Consider the following 23,113-nt stretch of genomic DNA (forward strand, 5'->3'; position numbering starts at 1 on the left):
ATGTGGAGAAAAGCAAGGTCTGACACCAGGACAGGAAAAACTAAGGGTACAAGTACAGATTAGACAAAACCTTGCTCAGAAACAGTAACTGATTAACAGATTAATAGACTTGGAAGGGACCTTGTAAATCATCTAGTCCAGGCATCCTCAAACCATGGCCCGCGGGATGGATACGGCCTGCCAAAGCCATTAATCCGGCCTGCACGAGACCATGAGGGTGCCCCACCTATATCACCCCACCCACTCATCGGCCCCCACCCATCGGCAGAGTGCTAGACTTACCTTTTTGAGGCTAGAACTGGAAGGTACGGCCAATGTTTTTGACTGGCAGAATGCTTCTGGGGGGAGGGGGAGGCCAAAAAAGGGACAGGCTGTTGTGCCCCGTACGTGGCCTGTGCAGCTAGTAGCTGATTCAGACAGCGAGGAGGCTGATGTGGTGCTGCGCCAGCAGCCTGTGCAGCTGACACTGGAGTCGGACAAGGAGGAGGCTGGAGAAGATTGGGTGCCAGAGGCGGGTATTCAGCCAGGGCCTTCAGAACTCCAGAAGCTCCCTTAAGTGAAGAGGATGAAGAGGAGGAGCCTCTTCTCGATGCAGGGCGCGCAGAGCTGCCAAAAGGCAGGAGTGGCTCCTCAGGAGGAGGTCTCCTCGAGAGTAAGGCTTGGGGCTAATTGGCCACACCCTTAGCCTATTTAAGGAGGAACGCCGACTGAAGCAATTTGCAGGGAACAACTTAGTTCACATACCTAAGTGTCGTGTCTTGCTTATCTTACCAGCTTTCTGCAAATTGCTTCTGGGCATTCTGCCAACCATAGTAAGTTTTCAGTTATTATTCTTTGAATTTTTGGCGGCTGTTAATGCAATTAATTAACAGCCATTGTTGTGAAAGACTGGTTTATTCAGTAAACTAAGGTTTGAATGGACTTCAAACTGTGTGCTGCATGCTTTGGGGTCCATAGCTGGGGCAGAACATGGGTGGAGGCCCTGGGAAGCATCCGTGCAGCCTGTTTTTGGTCAACAGAGTGTTTCTGGGGGGAGGGGGAGGCCAAAGATGGGCTGTGCCTTTTGCCAGCTGAGGAAAGAACTCGAAGATTTGCCAGGGACTTCAGTCCACTGTCGCTCTGCTAAGGGGGAAAAACCGAAGGGTCCCAACGGTAAAGGCTGCACCTGCCACGTAATTATGCATTGCTTCCAAAAGTCACACTTAGTGCCAGGTACCTGCACGTTTTCCATTCATCCTTGTTCTGCCCCAGCTATGGGTCCCAAGAAGTGTAGCACACACACACAGCTCCAAAAACTCAATTTAATACAAATAGACCCCTTTCAAAATGCAGGCTTTAACCACCAATGTCCTTATCAGCCTGCTATGAATTACAGAGATTAAACAAAGTCCGACAAGGGTTGGCAATCAGCCCAGAAACCAAGTTGTAACAAAAAACTCATTCTCAAAATGCTCTGCGTAGGACCAAACGTTTTTTCCAGCAACATTTGCTATCTGTGTGCGAACTTAAATAGGCTAAGGGAGTGGCCAAGTAACCCCAAGCCTTACTCTCGAGGAGACCTTCTCCTGAGTATCCACTCCTGCCTTTTGGCAGCCCTGCATGCTCGAGCATTGAGAAGAGGCTCCTCCACTTCACTCTCTTCACTTGAAGGAGCCTCTGGAGGTTCTGAAGGCCCTGGCTGAGTCTCTGCCTCTGGCACCACATCCTCTTCAGCCTCCTTGCTGTCCGACTCGAGCGCCGGCTGTACAGGCTGCTGGCGCAACACCACCCCAGCCTCCTTGTCATCAGGATCAACCACAATCCATGCAGGCCGCTGGTAGGCCACAACACTATCCCTCACTGCAGGGCCCTTCCCCCGAGTCTGTCAATCTGGATGCGATCGGGACGGGAACTGCTCATGAAAGGCGCGAACTAGGTCTGGAGCATGAACAGAGGCCTCATCCTCCCATGTGAAGTCCTCTGGACCATACCCCTTCCACTCGATGAGGTATTGAAACCGACCCTTCAACCATCAGGAGTCTCGAATACTTGCCACCTCATACTCCGGCGATCCATTCCTGTCACAGGGCGCTGGTTGAGGATGGTTCAGTTGATGGAGTGGACTAGTAGGCCGTTTGGGAACCAGGAGGGATTGGTGAAACACCGGGTGGATTCTCAAAGACCAAGGCAGGGTCAGGTGGTAGGCCACTGGATTGATGACCGCCTCTACAGGGAAAGGTCCAATGAACCGATGGTCCAGTTTTGTCACTGGCCGGTCTGAGGGAAGATGCTTCGTTGACAACCACACATGATCCCCAACAGCCAACGGGGGTGTTGCTCGCCGACAGCAGTCTGTGACCCTTTTGTAATCGTCCTTGGCCTTGTTGAGGTACCATTTCACCAGCTGATGAATGGCCTGTAGCTCAGCCAAGAAGTCATCCGCTGCTGGAAGCGGGGAGTCCAGGGGCATGATTGGGAAGAAGTGTGGGTGATAGCTCAGATTGGCTAACAAAGGGGTGATCTGGGTGGAGGTGTGCTGGGAATTATTGAAAGCAAACTCCGCGACTGCTAGGTACTCTGTCCAATTGTCCTGTTGTTGATTGACAAAGCAGCGCAGGTATTGCTCCAATATCCCAATGACCTTTTCAGTCCCGCCGTCAGTTTCGGGGAGATGAGCTGACGATAAACAGATCTTAACGTCCAAGGCCGACATTACCCCTTTCCAGAACTGGGCGGTAAATTGGGTCCCTCTGTCCCACACGACCCTATCTGGTAGTCCATGAAGCCGAAAGACATGCTGGATGAACATGCGGGCGGTGGCGCAAGCTGTCGGCAGTCCCCAACAGGGTACGAAATGTGCCATCTTCGTCAACATGTCCGCCACCACGAACACTGTTGTGAAACCTGAGAACGGGGGCAAGTCCACGAGAAAGTCCATCAAGATGACACCCCAAGGTCTCTCTGGTGTCGGCAAGGGCTGAAGTAGTCCTGGAGGAGCGCCCATGGCCGACTTGGCTTGTCGACAACAAATGCAAGAGGTCACATAGGTCTGCACATCATGATGGAGACGAGGCCACCAGAAAGTCCGCGACACGAGATTCAGGGTTTTAAACAAACCAAAATGCCCTGCCACAGGGTTGTCGTGGCACTGGGACAAAATAAGACCCCTAAGCGGCCCCGATGGAACATAAAATCTCTCCCGGTACCTCAAGAAGTCATCGATAAACGTCCAGGGAGAGTCGGGCCCTACTTCCTGCTTTCAAAGGTTGACGAAGGCGTCCTGCCGCTGTGCCTCCCGGATCTGACCCCGTAGGTCGACAGGTTCCTGGACGGCAGCGAACAACTTGACGGGAAGAATCATCCGAGGTGGAAGTGGGTCCTTGGCTTGGGCATAGTCGGGTTTCCTGGAGAGCGCATCTGCCCGTTGATTGCACCCACTCAGGATGTAGTTGACTTTAAAATTAAAACGGGTAAAGAAGAAGGACCACGGATCTGACATTGATAGAGCTTCCGCGCGGTCTGCAGAAACTCCAGATTCTTGTGGTCCATCCGGACTTCCACCTGATGTTGGGCCCCCTCGAGGTGATGTCTCCAGGTCTCGAACGTGGTCTTAATGGCCAGAAGTTCTTTTTCCCAGATGGTATAGTTGCGCTTGGAAGGATTCAATTTCCGGGAGTAGTAAGCGCAAGGGAAAGAGTACCACCATCCACGTGAGCCTGGAGTAACACCGCTCCGACCACGATATCCGACGCGTCCGTTTCTACCACAAACGGATGCTGTGGGTCAGGATGCTTGAGGATCGGCTCAGACATGAAGGCCTGCTTTAAGGCCAAGAACGCCTGCTGCTTGCCCCACAGGAACGGAACTTTATTCTGCAGAAGTTGGGTGAGGGGCGCGGTCAGAGTGGCGAAGCCAGGGATGAAAGTCCGGTAATAGTTGGCGAACCTGAGGAGTCACTGAAGGAGTCACTGAACATCTTTCACCCGATGGGGAGGTTGCCAACTTCTCAACGCCTTGACCTTGATCCATCGCGATGCCCTTGGGAGAAATGCGATGGCCCAAGAAGTCGATGGTCGACTGGAAGAACTGGCACTTCTCCAGCTTGGCGTATAACTGATGTTCTCGAAGCCGTTGCAAGACCAGAAGGAGATGTTGGAGATGACTTTTCCAGGATGTGGAGTAAATCAGGATATCGTCGAGGTACACCACCACAAACTGATCCAAAAGATCCCGGAAAATATCGTTTATAAAATGCTGGAAGACAGCAGGAGTGTTGGTTAGTCCAAACGGCATGACTGTATATTCAAAATGACCATACCTGGGACTTCCGGTTGGCACTGCAGGCTTCGTGGACGGTCTCTTTAGACCGCCAGCCCCGTGACTTCGTAAAAGCCGCTTTGACAGCGCAAATAGGCTGTCTGGCGGCTGAAAAACCTCCCCTTCAGGAGAAGAAGGAGAGGAGAGCCAGTGGGTGAGAGTAGAGCTCCCCGAAAGTCCTCTGGAATAATTCCAGAGGCTTGGAGGGTAAGAGCTCCCCAGTCAGTCAGCCAAGAAGTTCCGAATCCGGGATAACTCTGTGCAAACAGAGCTAGAAGCCGCGACCAATCCTGCTGTCAAAAGTGAGTTTGATTGATTACAAGCGCAGACAGAGCGGAAACAGGAGAACAAGCCATAAAGTAACAAAGCTTAACTCCGGACTTACATTGTTTCAAATTGAATTTCTTTGAGCTGGAGGCTGAAGATGGCACCTTTGTTATGGGTGTGAGACTGAAAGTCAGAAGCGAAAGTGCTTATTGAGAACTTTCTGTGAGAGTGGATTAAAGCTGCTGGAATTGAGAGCTTGTGGAGAAAAGACTATTTTGCCTGATAAATTAGAGACTATAAATTACAAACTTTTCAAAATTGTTCAAGGGACTCTGTGACTTTGAAAGGAAAAAAGATCTTTTTTTAAAAAAAATGGCTGCTAAACAAGTTAAGCCAGGAGTTGTTAAAGGAGGGGGAAGTTCTCCAGTTGTGTCAGTGGTGACACAGAAAGCACAACTTCCAGCTGATTCACAGAGTCAGGAGGCTGCTCTTAATGATCTCAAAGAATTTATGAAAGAAGCCATGAATAATCAAGCTACAGCAATGAAAGAAGCCATGAATAATCAAGCTACAGCAATGAATAACTTAACAGTACTTGTGGAAGGGAAATTAAAGAAAGTTGAGGAGGATATAAAGTCAATTAAAGAAGTTGTTGCAATAAAGCATGATGAAATAAGAGATGATATTGTTTATGCAGTATCAGGATTGTCAAAACTTGTTATTCAGCTGGATGAGAAAGTGGAAGAAATTAATCAAGCCAATTTAAATTTGGAAAGCAAAATGGGAGATGTTATGACCAAAACAGAGAGAGTGGATGATGAATTGGTAATGTTACAATACAGATCCATGGAATTTGCCTTGAGATTGAGAGGCTTAAAAGAAAACAGCAAAGAAAATTTAAAGGATATTTGTGCTGATGCTATTGCAGAGATAATTAAAGAAAGACCAGAAGATGTGGCAAGCCAAATTGATAAAATCTACAGGGTTAACTCCTGGCTGGCAAGACAAAGACAGCTGCCAAGAGATGTGGTGATTTATTTTATAACCAGGATGATCAGAAATGATCTTTTACAAGCTTCCTACAAGAATAAGGTTCAGGTGGCTGGGCAAGAAGTGGTGGTTTTGAAAGAGATCCCTCCAAAGATGTTGAGAAGTAGAAAGGACTTTGGCTTTTTGGTAAATGAGCTGAGAAATCAACAAGTGGCATACAGATGGGACGTTCCAACTGGTCTAATATTGACTTATAGTGGAGAAAGATACCGGTTAAACACAGTCTGGGAGGCAAAAGATTTCTATGTCAATGTTTTAAAGGCTGGATACCCACCCTCACCGGGGGAGGGGGGGTAGAAAGAAAATGGAGATGATACAACAAGAAAAAGATGGAAAGCAGATACAGACTTATGCTGAAGTTGCAGCTGGAGGAATCATCATGGAAAAAGATTTGGATCTTGGGGGCTTACCCCCAACTCCGGAACCATTTAAGAAGGGAGAGCTGAAAGTACAACGACTGACCCGATCAACTTATAAACCTCAAGAAAAACAATTAAAAATGCAACAATCTCAAGATCTATCTCAATGATCTGTCCCTGTCCACACACACACACAAACACAGCCAGCCGAGGGTTAAGGAAACACTTTGGAATGCACCCAGTTTCTTTATCTCCAACTTGGTAGCGATAGACACACCGTCTGCCAAGTGCCTTTATTTTCACAGAAAAACAGAAAGACAAATACTCAGCTTCCAAATGTCCGACAACAATAAATCTTTCTCTCCGCAGTTCCGAACGAGGCTTTAGTGACTATCCAAGGTTAGTTTTGTTCGTCACAAGGATCACTGACCACCACCCTCTATTATATAGTCTCTGGGGTGTGGTCCAGTGACTCAGTTCTAATCCCTAGCACGCCTCCTAAGATGCTGCAATCGTTTATCACGCCTTCGGAGGCGTGCGTCCAGGAATGATGTTTCTCCGTCACTCTGATTCGAGCCACCTGTCTCCCTGCTAATCTCCTCTCCCTCGACCGGCACCTGGGACAGTGCCAGAGGGGAGGGGCCTGGAGAGGGAGGCCTGGCTGACTCCTCTTCCTCATGCTCGGAGCTTTCTTCCTCCGATGGGACAGGCTCAGAGGGCGGGGCCACAACACTATCCCCCACCACAGGGCCCTTCCCCCGGGTCTGACAGTCGGGATGGGGTCGGGACGGGAACTGTTCGTGGAAAGCCTGCACCAGGTCAGGGGCCTGAACGGCAGACGCGTCCACCCAGGTGAAATCCTCGGGCCCGTACCCCTTCCAGGCGATGAGGTATTGGAAGCGCCCCTTCAGCCAACGGGAGTCCCGGATACTGTCCACATCGTACGTCGAGGCGTCGTCCTCGTCGGCTGCGGCTGGGGGGGCACGCGTCGGTGGGCGTCGGAGATGGCTCGCGGGGGCCTCAGGGACCAGGAGGGACCGATGAAAAACAGGGTGGAGCCGCATGGAGCGGGGTAGAGTCAACCGGTAGGCCACCGGATTGATGACCGCCTCGATAGGGAAGGGACCGATAAAGCGGTGGGCCAGTTTCCTCACCGGCCGGTCCGTGGGGAGGTGTTTCGTGGACAACCACACCCGATCTCCTACTTCCAGTGGTGGCGTCGCCTGGCGGGCGCGATCGGCGAACCGTTTATAATCCTCTTTCACCCGGATCAGCTGCTGCCGCACCAGTTGCTGCACCGCCTGCAGCTCCGAGAGGAAGTCCCGGGTCTCAGGAACAGGGGAGTCCATGATGGTCAACGGGAAAAGCCATGGATGGTATCCGACGTTGGCATGGAACGGGGTCATCTGGGTGGAGGTGTGTTGGGAGTTATTAAAAGCAAACTCCGCCAGGGGAAGGTACTCGGCCCAGTTGTCCTGCTGCTGGTTGACAAAACAGCGGAGGTACTGCTCCAGTATGCCGATGACCTTCTCCGTGCCCCCGTCAGTCTCTGGATGGTGCGACGATGACAGGCACACCTGCACCTCCAGCGCGGCCATCAGGCTTTTCCAGAAGCGGGCCGTGAACTGGGCCCCGCAGTCCGAAACCACCCGGTCCGGCAGGCCGTGGAGGCGGAAGATATGCTGCAGGAACAGGCGAGCTGTGGTGCGGGCCGAGGGCAGGCCGCGGCACGGGATGAAATGTGCCATCTTCGTGAGCGCATCCACCACCACGAGGATGGTCGTGTACATAGCAGACAGGGGCAGGTCTGTCAGGAAGTCCATGGAGATGGCTCCCCACGGTCTCTCCGGTGTCGGCAGCGGCTGGAGGAGTCCAGGAGGGGGGCCGGACGCGGCTTTGGCCTGTCGGCACGTCATACAGGACGTCACGTAGGCGTGCACGTCGTGCCGTACCCGAGGCCACCAAAAAGTCTGCGTCACCAAGTTCAAAGTCTTAAAGAAGCCGAAGTGCCCCGCCGCGGGGTTGTCATGGCACTGGTTCATGACGAGGGCTTGGAGCAGACTCGTGGGCACGTACAGCTGACCCCAGTGTCTGAGCAAGCCCTCCTCCACCTTCCATGGGGATGCGGGGCCGACATCCGCTCTCCGCTGCTGCGACCAGTCGTCCCGTCGCTGCGCTTCCAGCACCTGAGCCCGCAGGTCCACCGGTTCCTGGACTCCAAGGAGTCCACTGGCAGCACCATCCGGGGGGGAAGGGAGTCCTTGGAGCAAAAGTATTCCGGCTTACAGGATAGCGCGTCCGCCCTCTGGTTGAGGTTGCTCGGAATGTATGTGACGTGGAAGTTGAACCGGGCGAAAAACAATGACCACCAGATCTGCCGCTGGTTCAACTTCCTGGCTGTGGTGAGGTGCTCCAGGTTCCAATGGTCCGTCCGCACCTCCACCTGGTGTCGGGCCCCCTCGAGGTGATGTTGCCAAGCCTCGAACGCGGCCTTGATAGCCAGCAACTCCTTTTCCCAGATGGTGTAGTTGCGCTCGGAAGGGTTGAGTTTCCGGGAGTGGTAAGCGCAGGGAAAAAGAGTGCCGCCATCCACTGGAGCCTGTAGCAGCACCGCCCCAATCGCCACGTTGGACGCGTCCGTCTCAACCACGAACGGACGGTGTGGATTGGGGTGCCTCAGGACTGGCTCTGTGAGGAAGGCCTGCTTGAGGACCTCGAAGGCCTGCTGCTGCGGGGGCCCCCACTGGAACGGGACCTTCTTCCGAAGGAGCTGGGTCAACGGCAAGGTCAGGGTGGCGAAGTCCAGGATGAAGGTCTGATAGTAGTTGACGAATCCCAACAGACGCTGGACGTCCTTCACCCGGCGCGGGGGTTCCCAACTGCGCAAGGCCTCCACCTTGCGCGGGTCCATCGCGATGCCCTCGGGGGTGATGATGTGCCCGAGGAACTCTATGGAAGTCTGGAAGAAGTAGCATTTCTCCAACTTCGCATAAAGCTGGTGCTCCCGCAGGCGCTGCAGGACCTGGTGGACATGCTGGAGGTGACTTTCCGGGGTCCGGGAATAGATCAAAATGTCATCCAAGTAGATCACCACGAACCGATCCAGCATGTCCCGGAACACGTCGTTCATCAAGTGCTGGAAGACCGCGGGGGCGTTGGTCAACCCGAACGGCATGACAGTATACTTGAAGTGTCCGTACCGAGTGCCGAACGCCGTCTTCCACTTGTCCCCCTCTCGCACGCGCACCAGGTTGTAGGCCCCTTGGAGATCGAGCTTAGTGAAGATCGAGGCCTCCCGCAACCTCTCCATCAGCTCCGGGATCAGTGGCAGGGGGTAGCGATTTCGCACTGTGATGGCATTCAAGCGCCGGTAGTCGCAACACAGGCGCAAGTCCCCCGTCTTCTTTTTAACGAAGAGGACCGGGGCTGAGAGCGGGGATGTCGAAGGCCGGATGAACCCACGGGCCAGGTTCTTTTCCAGAAAGTCCCGTAAGGTGGCCAGCTCGGGCTCCGACATGGAGTACAGGCGTCCCGAGGGCAGGGGCGCGTTGGGCATCAGGTCCACTGCGCAGTCGTAGGGTCGGTGCGGGGGCAAGCGGTCCGCCTCCTTCTCGCTGAACATGTCTGCGAAGGGCGTCAGCTCCGGAGGCAAGGAGACGTTCGGGGCAGAGACGTCCTGGCCGGCACAGGTGTGGCGAAGGTGGTCGACACACTGCAGGCTCGGGAACGAGATGGCGTTTCTCGACCACGCCACCTGAGGGTCGTGCGCCCGAAGCCAGGCCATCCCCAGGACCAAGGGAAAGTGCAGATCCGCCGTTACGTAAAACTGGATCGCCTCCTCGTGGTTCCCAATGGCGAGGCGCAAGGGCTGGGTAGCGAATTTGATGGGCCCCGCCACGAGTTCCCACCCATCGATAGTCTCGACCCTCAACGGAGGGTCCACTGGAACCAAGGGGACTTTGTAATGGGCCACAAAGGCCTGGTCCATAAAGTTCGTGGTGGCCCCCGAGTCCAACAGCACGTGCGCCTGGAGCCCCTCTGACCGGTTAGCCAACAACACCCGGGTGTTCAAAATCAGGTGCCGAGGGGGCTCACAGTCCACAGCCACCGACTCCGGCGGGGCATGGTCACGTGCCTGACCCAGAGTTTCCCCTAGGCCAGGCCTGGCCCATTTCCCGGCTGGTCACGCTGAGACTCCGGAACAGGCTTGAGCGGTCCACTCCGCTTCCGGGGACACGAGGCGGCAAAATGTCCCGCCTCGCCGCAATAGAGGCACAACCCCCCTTGACGTCTCCGCATCCGCTCCTGGGCCGTCAGTTGAGGTCTGGCTGCTCCGAGCTCCATGGGCTCCTCAGCCGTCGCCACAAAACGCTGTGCGGTCCGGAGCGCTGTCGGTGTGAAACGCGGGGGTGCCGACCTTGTCGGTGGTTCCGGAAGAGCCCGACGGGCCGTCGCCGTTGCAGGCGGGCGTCGATGCACAGGCATTGGGTCACCAGCGCGTCGAGGGTCGGTGGCGCCTCCACACGAACCAGCTCGTCCTGCATCTCGTCGGAAAGGCCGTCCTGGAAGGCGTCCATCAGCGCCACCTCATTCCAAGCCGAATCCTGGCCTAGCAGTCGGAACTCTGCAATATAGTCCTGCAGGGGGCGCTTGCCTTGGCGGAGGTCCTTGATGCGCCTCGCTGCCGTCTGCACCCAGAGGGGGTCCTCAAACATGGTGCGCAGGTGTTGTAAAAAGCTCTGAAAGTCCAGGAGCAAGGGGCTATCTTGCAACAACAGGGGCGTGGCCCATCGGGCGGCAGTGCCAGAGAGGGAGCTGATAACAAATGCCACCCGAGCCCGGTCATCCGGAAAATCCTCCGGCCTCATCACCATGAACAGTTGGCATTATCCCAAGAAGGCCGGGAACATCTCCTGCTGCCCAGAAAACCTATCTGGCACGTTCACTGGGCATCTCGGACGGGGAGGGGGAGGAAGTGGAGCTGCAGGAGCATTTCCCAAAGCAAGTTGGGCAGTTAGCTGTGCTACTTGCTGTTGCAGAAGCTGATTGGCTTCCAGCATCTGCTGTATCTGCTGCTGCAGCTGTTGGTCCATCGTGGGTTAACGATGGAGTATGTGGTGACGAACAAGATGATCTGTCCCCGTCCACACACACACACAAATGCAGCCAGCCGAGGGTTAAGGAAACACTTTGGAATGCACCCAGTTTCTTTATCTCCAACTTGGTAGCGATAGACACACCGTCTGCCAAGTGCCTTTATTTTCACAGAAAAACAGAAAGACAAATACTCAGCTTCCAAATGTCCGACAACAATAAATCTTTCTCTCCGCAGTTCCGAACGAGGCTTTAGTGACTATCCAAGGTTAGTTTTGTTCATCACAAGGATCACTGACCATCACCCTCTATTATATAGTCTCTGGGGTGTGGTCCAGTGACTCAGTTCTAATCCCTAGCACGCCTCCTGAGCTGCTGCAATCGTTTATCACGCCTTCGGAGGCGTGCGTCCAGGAATGATGTTTCTCCGTCACTCTGATCTGAGCCACCTGTCTCCCTGCTAATCTCCTCTCCCTCGACCAGCACCTGGGACAGTGCCAGAGGGGAGGGGCCTGGAGAGGGAGGCCTGGCTGACTCCTCTTCCTCATGCTCGGAGCTTTCTTCCTCCGATGGGACAGGCTCAGAGGGCGGGGCCACAACACTCAAGAAGTTCAGAAAACAGAAGCAATGGGGGGGGGGCTAGGCCGAAGAGTAAGGTGGAAGAGGATGTTCAGCTGATGCTCATGCGGCTTCGAAAGGCTAAAGATGGCGACTAAATTTCTATCTTGGAATGTTAATGGCCTAAATTCACCACAAAAAAGAAAGTATTTCATTACTTGAAACAATTTAACAATGATGTTATTTGTCTGCAAGAAACACATATTAGATTATTAGACCAAAAATATTTGATAAATTCAAGATTAGGTACACACTTTGTGGCATCAGCGCCAGAGAAGAAAAATGGGTTAGTCATATATGTAAAGAAAGGATTATCAGCTAATTTAATTGAGGCAGATGATCAAGGAAGATATATTGCAATTGAATTATTAACACAGACTGGAAAAATGCTTTTAATTTGAATATATGCCCCTAATCAGCAACAAGACAAGTTTTATAAATTTTTACATACTAAAATAATACAATGGGATTATAAATCTTTTATATTAATGGGTGATTGGAATGGAGTAATAGACACAGAGAAAGATAAAAAAAGTTTATAAAAGATTTCAACACATGCAAAATTACCTAAATCTTTTTTTGATATGATGGAAGATATAGAACTGAGAGATATTTGGAGAGAACGCAACATGGAGGAAAGAGACTTTACTTTTTTTTCTGATAGACATCAATCCTTCTCCAGGATTGATTTTATACTAACCACAAATGATTTTATTTCTAGGGTGAAGAAGACGAAGATATGTCCAAGAATTTTAACTGATCATAGTCCGGTTTGGGTGGAATTTGAACAGGAGAGGGGAGAAAGGAGGTCTTGGAGGCTAAATGAAAATTTATTTAGATATGAAGAAAATGTGAAAGAGCTTAAAAAACAAATGAAAGAATTTTTTTCTATTAATATGAACAAGGGTACCTCTATGGAAATGGTCTGGGATGCTAGTAAGGCTTATATGAGGGGTATGTTAATACATATGAATAATAAACATAGATTAAAACAACAAAAGAAGTCGAAAGAGATAGAGGAAGAAATAAAAAAGAAAGAACAATTACTTATAAATATAGAAGGCTATGATTTGTTATATGGATGGCATGCTTATCTGTTATATGAAAAAAAAGTGGATAAAGTGTTTAAGGGTCATATACTTAGAAATGCGTTGTTGTGGGTTTGGAAAAAGTATCAATATAAGCTAAATTATAAGATACCCATATGGGCAAATCCCAGACATGCAATAGAAAATATAAGTATAGAGCAAAAAACTTAGGTGATTACTTATGAAGAGATTCTTCTTCTGGAAAGGGGTAAGCTGCAATTGAAATCTTTATGTATTAAAAGAAGAAGGGATAATTTATACTTGGTTTCAGTACGGTCAGCGTCAAGCTAGATGGAGGGAAGATCAAAAAATTGGTGTTATGCAAAATGAGGAAAATCTGGTGAAACAGATTAGAGATCAAAGTCAGATGCATATCAAAAGGTTGTATAATGCTTTATTGGAAATAGATTCAGAAACGGAATTGGTTAAGGATTGTATGATAAAATGGGCACAAAATTTTCAGGAACCAGTGATGATGGAAACATGGGAAAAGATTTGGGTCAGAAATGTTAAATTTACGCAAGCACAAAATTTGAGAGAGAATTTTTACAAAATGTTTTATAGATGGCACTTAGATCCTAAAAAATTATCATGTATGTATCCAAACTTACAAGCTAAATGTTGGAGATGTGAATCTGATGATGCAACTTATTACCATATATGGTGGATTTGTAAGAAAATAAAGGCATTTTGGATAAAAATTTGGTGGGTGATGCAGAACATTCTGAAAAAAAGGTTGAAATTTGCTCCTCAATTGTTTTTACTGGGTATAATGACGGATTGTACAGTATTAGAGACTAAACTGATTTTGAACTTAATATCAGCAGCTAGGCTGTTGGTAGCACAATATTGGAAGAAGGACTCTTTGCCTACTATTGAAGAATGGACACTGAAAGTAGCGAATTTAGCGGAAATGGCGAAAATTTCAGCATATTTGAAGGACTATACACAAGAAAGATACATATTGGAATGGAGAAGATGGATTGATTATATTCAAAATAAGTATCAGACAAGAAAATATCAAATAGTTTATGAATGAATGTTAAACTTCAGAAGTATTATCTTATCAATAGTGGAGTTAAGGTTTCGGGGGGGATTTGGCAGTTTAAGAATAGTTAGGTTAATTTAGCATATGATTGTTAAACAGAATTACCCTGTATTTTGTTCTGGAAAGTCTGGGGGGGTGGGATGGGAGGGGGGGGATTTTTCTTTGTAAAACTTTTCAACAAAATGACCATACCTGGTGCCGAACGCTATCTTCCACTCATCCTTTTCTCGGACCCGAACCAGATTGTGGGTGCCGCACAAGTCCAGCTTGATAAACACGGTAGCCCCCTGGAGTCTCTCTAAGAGTTCAGTGATCAAGAGTAAAGGGTACCGGTTCCACACCGTAATGGCGTTCAGTCTCCGGTAGTCACAGCACAGATGCAGGTCTCCGGTTTTCTTCTTGATGAAGAGGACCAGAGCGGACAAGGGCGATGACGAGGGCCGGATAAAACTCCGGGCCAGGTTTTTGTCCACGAATTCCCTTAATGCGACCAATTCAGGGTCCGACATAGAGTACAACTTCCCTACAGAGAGCGGTGCATCCGGGATTAAGTCAATGGGACAATCGTATGGCCGGTGTGGGGGCAATTGGTCTGCCTCTTTCTCACTAAAGATGTCAGCAAAGTCTGAGAGGTCAGCCGGCAAAGATACCGCAGGTGGACCCTGCACCTGGCCTGCGCACACTTGGTGAGTATGGTCCACACACTGCAGGCTCGGGAACAACATGAAATTCTGGGACCAAAGAATGTGTGGATCATGGGTCCGAAGCCAAGCCAGGCCCAAAACTAAGGGTAAATGCAGTCCGGATGTGACATAAAATTGGATAGCCTCCTTATGCTTACCAATGGTCAGGCGCAAGGGCTGAGTGGCGGCCTTAATTGGCCCGGACAGAAGCATCCCACCATCAATGGTCTCCACAACCATAGGAGGATCCAAGGGACACAGGGGAATGGCAAAGTGAGTGGCGAACGCCTCATCCATGAAGTTGGTCGTTGCACCAGAGTCCACCAAAGCATGAGCTGGGATCCTTTGGGGGTTGTTGGCGAGGAAGATTTTGGTGTTTAAAATCAAATGGCGAGGGGGTCCAGAATCCACCTCCGCAGGGCATGAGTCAATGTTGATATGTGCCCGACCCAGGGTCTCCTCTAGATCAGGCTCCACCCGTTTCCCGACAGGTTAAGCGTTGGCTGTGGTACGGGGCCAGGAGCCGGCGGGCCGCGTCTCTTCTTGGCGCAAGAGGCAGCGAAATGTCCAGGCTCCCCAGAATATAAACACAACCCCCCTGCCTGGTGTCTGTCCTTCTCAGCTCTGGACAGGTGGGGTCTGTCTGCACCGATCTCCATGGGCTCCTCCCTTGCAGCCGGAGCCTCAGGTACAACTGGGGCCACACGGAGTTCCTGAGGGGCATGACGAGAGGGCCGACGCTGTAACCTCACATCGATCCTGAGGCACAGACGACACAGCTCATTAAGAGTCGGAGGAATGTCCACTCTGGCCAACTCGTCCTGTAACACATCCGACAAACCCTTCTGGAATGCATCCATAAGTGCTGCCTTATTCCACGCTGAGTCCTGGCTTATCAAACGGAACTCACTGATGTATTCCTGAAGGGGTAGCCAACTTTGCTCCAAGGACTTCAGACGTCTGGTGGAGGTTTGGGCTTTAATAGGATCCTCATAATCAGCCACAAGTGCTCACAAAACCCCCAAAAGTCATTAAGCAATGGGCTGTTCTGGACCAAGAGGGGCATGGCCCAACGAGCTGCAGAGCCGGAGAGCAAGCTGATAATAAATCCGACTTTATCTCGGTCCTGGGGGAAATCTTCAGCTCGCAAACTCATAAACAGCTGGCATTGTCCAAAGAAAGCCAGAAACATTTCCACATTACTGGCAAATTTATCAGGCACAGCTACTGGGCAGTTTCTCCGAGGAGGAGGAGGAGGCAGAGGAGGCGGAGGAGGAGATGAAGCCATTTGGTGTTGAAGCTGAGCTATCTGAGCAGCCATCAAAGTTAACTGCTGCCAAAGCTGCACATTCTCTTCCCTCAGCTGCTCCATCGTATTCAAAGCTGTTGTGTTTTTTTTTGGGCTGGAAACAAACTGTTCTGCCCCAGCTACGGGTCCCAAGAAGTGTAGCACACACACACAGCTCCAAAAACTCCATTTAATACAAACAGACCCCTTTCAAAATGCAGGCTTTAACCACCAATGTCCTTATCAGCCTGCTATGAATTACAGAGATTAAACAAAGTCCGACAAGGGTTGGCAATCAGCCCAGAAAACAAGTTGTAACAAAAAACTCACTCTCAAAATGCTCTGCGTAGGACCAAACGTTTTTTCCAGCAACATTTGCTATCTGTGTGCGAACTTAAATAGGCTAAGGGAGTGGCCAAGTAACCCCAAGCCTTACTCTCGAGGAGACCTCTTCCTGAGTAGCCACTTCTGCCTTTTGGCAGCCCTGCGTGCTCGAGCATTGAGAAGAGGCTCCTCCACTTCACTCTCTTCACTTGAAGGAGCCTCTGGAGGTTCTGAAGGCCCTGGCTGAGTCCCTGCCTCTGGCACCACATCCTCTTCAGCCTCCTCACTGTCCGACTCGAGCGCCGGCTGCACAGGCTGCTGGCGCAACACCACCCCAGCCTCCTCATCATCGGGATCAGCTACAATCCACACAGGCCGCTGGCAGGCCACAACAATCCTGGGTGAAGCAGAGCAGAAGCAGAGAGGAGTGGGAGGCCTGAGTGCATGCCACGCCCTAGTGCAGCGCTATCCCATGCCAGCCAGACCAGCCCAGAAACAGCAGATCCCTCGGTCAAGGGCTAGATGTGGGGTCCGAGACGGAGGGGAGGGCGAGCAGGTGGCTCTCAGTGGAGAGAATGGAGAGATTAGTCCTGGCACTAAGTGCAACTCTTGGAAGTGATGCTTAATTATGCACCAGGTGCAGCCTCTCCCATTGGGACCCTTCGGCTCCGCCCCCCCAGCAGAGCGACAGTGGCAAATCTTTGAGCTCTTTCCCGGGCTGGCAAAAGGTGCAGCTCTTCACTCGCGAGGAGTGCTTGATGGCCCATGGAGAAGTGGAGCTGGCAAGAAGCGAGCGAGCTAGGGAGCAGGCGCCACAACAGCTGCCCCGCCGCCTTCTCTCCCCCGTCTCCCGCCACTGCTTGTCTGCCCATCCTTCTCCCAGTTGGCAGCTTCAGGGTGGTGGCCAGTGAGGCTGCTTGCCCCTGAAGGAGGATGGCTGTCTCTGCCCCTGAAGAGGGAGGCAAGAAGGGCATCCAAGCAGCGGGGGGGGGGAGAGAGGGTGGCGGGGTGCGGCGTCTGCTCCCTAGCTTGCTCGTGTCTCAGCAGCCACTGAGCCCCCGTCTTGGGGCTTCCTCACCAAATCTGTTTTGAGCGATGCCTGCCCAGTCTGGTCCTGCCTGCTAGATGCGCAGAGCCCTTGCTCGAGCCTGTTGCACGTGTTTGGCATGTGCGGAGGAAGCTTCAGGTCGGCTAGCAAGATTCCAAAAGCGGATTGAGACTGCTGCGATGGAAATAGAATGGAATGGAATGGAAATAGGAGAGAATGGAATGGGAATGGGAATGGGAATAGGAATAGGAATAGGAATAGGAATAGGAATAGGAATAGGAATAGGAATAGGAATAGGAATAGGAATAGGAATAGGAATAGGATGGGATGGGATGGGATGGGATGGGATGGGATGGGATGGAATAGCAATAGCAATAGGATGGAGTCAGTGTGAGAATGAGAATGGGAATGAGAATGGGAATGGGAATGGGAATAGGATGGAATGGACTGGAAATGGAAATGGAAAGGAATGGAGTGGAAGGGAATGGAATGGAATTCAACGAGATATCCTAGGGCACTGCCAGGATTCAAGGGGATCCTGTAGAAGATGTCTCAGGAGAGAGAGAGAGAAAGATGTGGAAAGAGATATGGAAAGAGAGAGAGACACACACACACACAGAGAGAGAGAGATAGCTAGAGAGATAGAGATACAGAGATACACACACACACAGAGAGAGAGACTTGTTGATTGTAAGCTCCTTGGGGTTGAGAAGAATTGCTACAAAACTGAATATCCTGAAGTGGACCACTAAACAACTTAAAAAATGATCTAGTAAAAAGAGAAGTCAACCAAAAGTGCTCTTGCAAACAAAACCATGCAAACAAAACCAAATAAAACACCTCCAGGAGCAAAACAAATGAAATGTTAATTTATGTCAGGTTTGCCTGATTCACCAGTTGCGTCCCTTTCTGGATCGGGACTCCTTGCGCACGGTCACTCATTCCCTCGTCACTTCCCGTCTGGACTACTGTAATGCTCTCTACATGGGGCTCCCCTTGAAAAGCACCCGGAGGCTTCAACTGGTCCAGAATGCAGCCGCACAGGTGATTTTGGGAGCGACTGTTGGATCCTTATCCTACGGTTGGGTAGATAATATGTACTGTTACTTTAACTGCTACAAGATGATTAATTGATTAAGTGGTTAAAACAGAAATAAAAGGAAGGCAGGAAGTTCATTTACTCCTGCTCACTCCTGCTCGTGATATTACTGCTAAAGATACTGTGTCGGTGTTACGGAACTAGAACTGTAAGCAAACTTTGTTTTGTATTGAAAGTGTTATCTTCGTTTATGAGAAGCCAGGTTTGTTTGTTTTACAACAAGTAAAGACTATTTATTTTTCTAACAACGTTCAGAGTCTGAGAGTATCTGTGTTGCAACGCTGTCTGGTCCATCGCTCTACTCTGCAGAGGGCAGTTTACCCTCAACACTGGTTATGGGCCCAGTGCTAGAGTGTGTGTACCAGTTACAGCAATAAGAGAGTTGCGACACACATTATTGCTCCAGACGTTCTGATACGTATTTAAATATCCTGGTGAGGATGGCACAAGGTCAAGCTCCCAACTTATCACTGGTTACCCGGCTGGATGGCACCAACTACAAATCCTGGTCCACCAAGTGCAGTCTCCTGTTACGCAAAGAAGGGTCATATAGCCAGGTTTTGCAGAAGGCGGAAACAAGAAACCATGGTTAAAGATAAAAAACAATGTAATGTAGCTGTGTCTGATAAGAAACCGGTTAACCACGATTTGTGGGTTATTGATAGCGGGGCGTCGCTATGCATTGTCAGAACACAAAACTATTTTGTGAAAATGTTGCCTAGTAATAATAAGGTTTCTTTAGCAAATGGGTGGAAGCTAAAGGCGTGTGGTGAGGGAATGGCAATATGTCCATATGTAAAAGAAAAAATGCATATGTTATATGTTCCAAATCTAAACTTTAATTTGATGTCAGTTAGAGTATTGGTTAAGCTAGGATATACAGTAACGTTTAGAACCAATGATTGTTTAATTGAAAAAGGCGAAACCAAGATTATTGGAAAACTGAAAGATGGTTTATATGTATTATCTAGTAACCATGTTACAAATGTTGTGTACTCAAATGTCAAACCACATGATGAATGTGTTCACTTGCTTCACAGACGTATGGGGCATATCAGTTTTAAGATGTTACAGAAAACTGTAAAATTAGTTGATGGGTTGAAGCTGAAACCATGTAACCAGTATTTAAATTGCAATATTTGTAATCAGCAGAAAAGTAGAACAATCCCTGCTAATAGGTTTGATGGGTTTAAAACAAAGAGACCACTGGAAGTGGTATTTGCTGATTTAATAGGGCCAATGAAGACTAGTTTAGGGGGTGCTTGCTATGTTCTCAGTATAGTTGACCATTATTCCAGGTATGGTTTTTGCTACCTATTGAAGTCTAAGGTAGATACTTTTCGGTATTTTGTTCAATGGATTAAGTTTGTGGAGAGAAAAACAAATCAAAAAATAGTTACTATTGTAACTGACAATGGTACTGAGTTTGTCAACACAAGGTTTAAATCAATGTTAGCTAATGCTGGTATAAAGCACAAATGTTCAGCTCCATATCGGCCACAGCATAACTCGTATGTTGAAAGGAGAGGACAAACTCTACAAGCAATGATGAGATCAATGTTAGCTGATGCAGGTTTACCGGCTAATTTATGGGGAGAAGCCATTATGTGTGCAAATACACTCTTAAACAACACCATAAATACAACCACTAACAAAATTCCATATACCGTATGGCATGGAAGGAAGCCAGATTTGAGCTACATACACACATTTGGATCACCTGCATGGGTACATACTCCAGCGCAGTTAAGGCGTAAGGGCCAGAGTAGGGCATGACAATTAATATTTGTTGGTTATAACTCAAACCATAGGTCCTACAGATTTTGGGTAAAAGGAACAGCAACGGTAGTTAACAGTGCAAATGCTAGGTTTATGGAGCATGTAGGGTGGAATAAATTAGGTACTGAAAATGAGGTTATCATTGAAACCCAGACTGAAGCTACCAATGAAATGCCAGAGATTCAGAGTGAAGAGGTAGAGAAAGACATAGTACAGGAAGAGGTAAAGGTGGAGAGGCAATCTGTAAGTCCTGAACTCCCAAGAAGGTCGAGTAGAGTAACAAGACCACCTGATAGGTATCAGGCAACTACAGTCTATCAAGTAAATAAAGTTCCTACTACATTTAATGAGTTGACCACGTTTCCACCTGAAGACCAGAAAGTGTGGAGAGGTGCAATGACTAAAGAACTACAATCTTTGCAGAATTTGAAAGTGTATGAATCTGTAACAATTCCAAAAGGGAAAACTATACTCGGTAGTAAGTGGATATATAAATTAAAGACTGGGATAGATGGGATACCAATATATAAAGCTAGGCTAGTAGCTCAAGGATTTAATCAGTCTCCTAATGATTACGATGAAGTATTCGCTCCAAGCTTAAAAGCCATTACATTAAGAGCAGCATTGGTATGGGCAGCTAGAAATAAATATATAGTTACCCATTTAGATGTAGAAACCGCATATCTGCATGCACTATTACAGCATGAAATTTATTTACAGAAACCCTCAGGATTTGAGGAAAATGGGAAGGCTGACTGTTGGTTATTAAAGAAAAGTCTGTATGGGTTAAAACAGTCAGGTTATGAATGGAACCAGTGCATTGTAAAAACAATGAAGACTATTGGATTTAAAGCAGGATTAGCAGATCCATGTTTATTTAAAATGGAAAGGGATGGTATAGTATCATTATTACTTCTTTTTATGGACGATATAGCTCTGATTACAAAGAATGAGCAAGAGGCCAACAGGATTGTTGATGAATTAAAAGCTCATGTCAGGATTAAAAATCTAGGGGAGATATAACAATATCTAGGTGTAAGGATTGAAAAAACTAGGAGAGGATTTAAATTATCCCAAACTGATAAAATTAATAATCTATTAAAACAGTTCAGAATGGAATTGTGTAAACCATCAAAGACACCTATGGTTCATGATTATTGCAATACTGATGTGCAAAGTCCATTGTTTGATAAAGGGATATACCAATCATTGGTTGGCAGTTTATCATACATTAGCAATTGGTCTAGACCCGATATTTCTTATAGTGTGAACCAATTAGCTAGATTCAACACGGAACCTACAGAAAGACACTGGCAAGGAGCAAAACGTATTCTTAGATATCTGAAATATACCATGCATCATGCATTGTATCTACAACCATCAGAAGAACTGCATGTAACCGCTTATGCAGATGCTAGTTTTGCAACAGATGTTAATACAAGAAAATCAACCTCAGGAATCGCTGTATTTCTGGGAAAATCATTGATATGGTGGCGTTCAATAAGACAGAAGTATTTAAGTATGTCTACAATGGAAGCAGAGTTTTCTTGTTTATTTTTGTTATGTACGGATTTGATCAGTATTAAGCAGCTGATGACAGATTTAGGAATAGATATACAAGATCCTATAATAGTATACGAAGATAATCAGGCAGTGATAAAAATGGCAACAAATATAGCTGTAAAGACTAGAACAAAACATACAGATCTTCGGTATCTCAGTGTAAGAGAATGTATAATGAACAAGATGATAGAACTTGTATATTGTGCATCAGAAAACAATGTGGCTGATCATTTCACAAAAGCACAGGGAAGTAGGAAACATATAGATACATGTGAACAGTATGGTTTAAGATTGTAAATATATTAGTCTACCCAAAGGGGAGAATGTTGGATCCTTATCCTACGGTTGGGTAGATAATATGTACTATTACTTTAACTGCTACAAGATGACTAATTGATTAAGTGGTTAAAACAGAAATAAAAGGAAGGCAGGAAGTTCATTTACTCCTGCTCACTCCTGCTCGTGATATTACTGCTAAAGATACTGTGTCGGTGTTACGGAACTAGAACTGTAAGCAAACTTTGTTTTGTATTGAAAGTGTTATCTTCGTTTATGAGAAGCCAGGTTTATTTGTTTTACAACAAGTAAAGACTATTTATTTTTCTAACAATGTTCAGAGTCTGAGAGTATCTGTGTTGCAATGCTGTCTGGTCCATCGCTCTACTCTGCAGAGGGCAATTTACCCTCAACAGCGACACAGCGCTCCCATGTAACACCACTCCTGCGCGAGCTGCACTGGCTCCCAGTGGTTTTCAGGGTGCGATTCAAGATGTTGGTTACCATCTTTAGAGTGCTCCATGGCTTAGGACCTGGGTACTTACGAGTTCACCTTCTGCTACCGATAGCCTCCCACTGGCCAGTGCGCTCCCACAGAGAGGGACTCCTCAGGATACCGTTGGTCAAACAATGTCGACTGGCGACACCTAGGGGGAGAGCCTTCTCTGTGGGGGCACTCGCCCTCTGGAATGATTTGTCCCCGGAGATAGGGATGATCCCTGAGCTGTGCACCTTTCATTGTGCCCTCAATACATTATTGTTCCAACAAGCTGGGCTGGCCTAAACATTTAATTTTAATGGGTTGTTTTTGTTTTAATGATGTCGGGGCCAAATTATTTAATATGTTTTAAAATTGTTTTTAAATTTTATATATGTGCTTGTTTTATCTTTGGCTGTGCACCGCCCTGAGTCCTTCAGGAGAAGGGCGGTATAAAAATTAGATTAAATAAATATGTATGTAATTGATGATGAGTATGTCATCAACGATCTTGAAAACTGGAAAAAAAACACCCTCCAATCCCACTATCTGGGAGGAGTTTGATCCTGTGGCTCCCGAGGATGTGGACAGGGTTCTGGGTAGGATTAGTGCCGCCACATGTTTATTGGACCCGTGTCCCTCCTGGTTGGTACTGGCCTCCCGGGAAGTTACACGAGGCTGGCTCCAGGGGATTATAACTGCTTCTCTGAGTGAGGGTGCCTTTCCCGCCGCCTTGAAAGAGGCGGTGGTGAGGC

Source organism: Pantherophis guttatus, chromosome 3 (genome assembly GCF_059756535.1).
Source record: "Pantherophis guttatus breed Tessera chromosome 3, ASM5975653v1, whole genome shotgun sequence".
In the NCBI taxonomy this organism is placed as follows: domain Eukaryota; kingdom Metazoa; phylum Chordata; class Lepidosauria; order Squamata; family Colubridae; genus Pantherophis; species Pantherophis guttatus.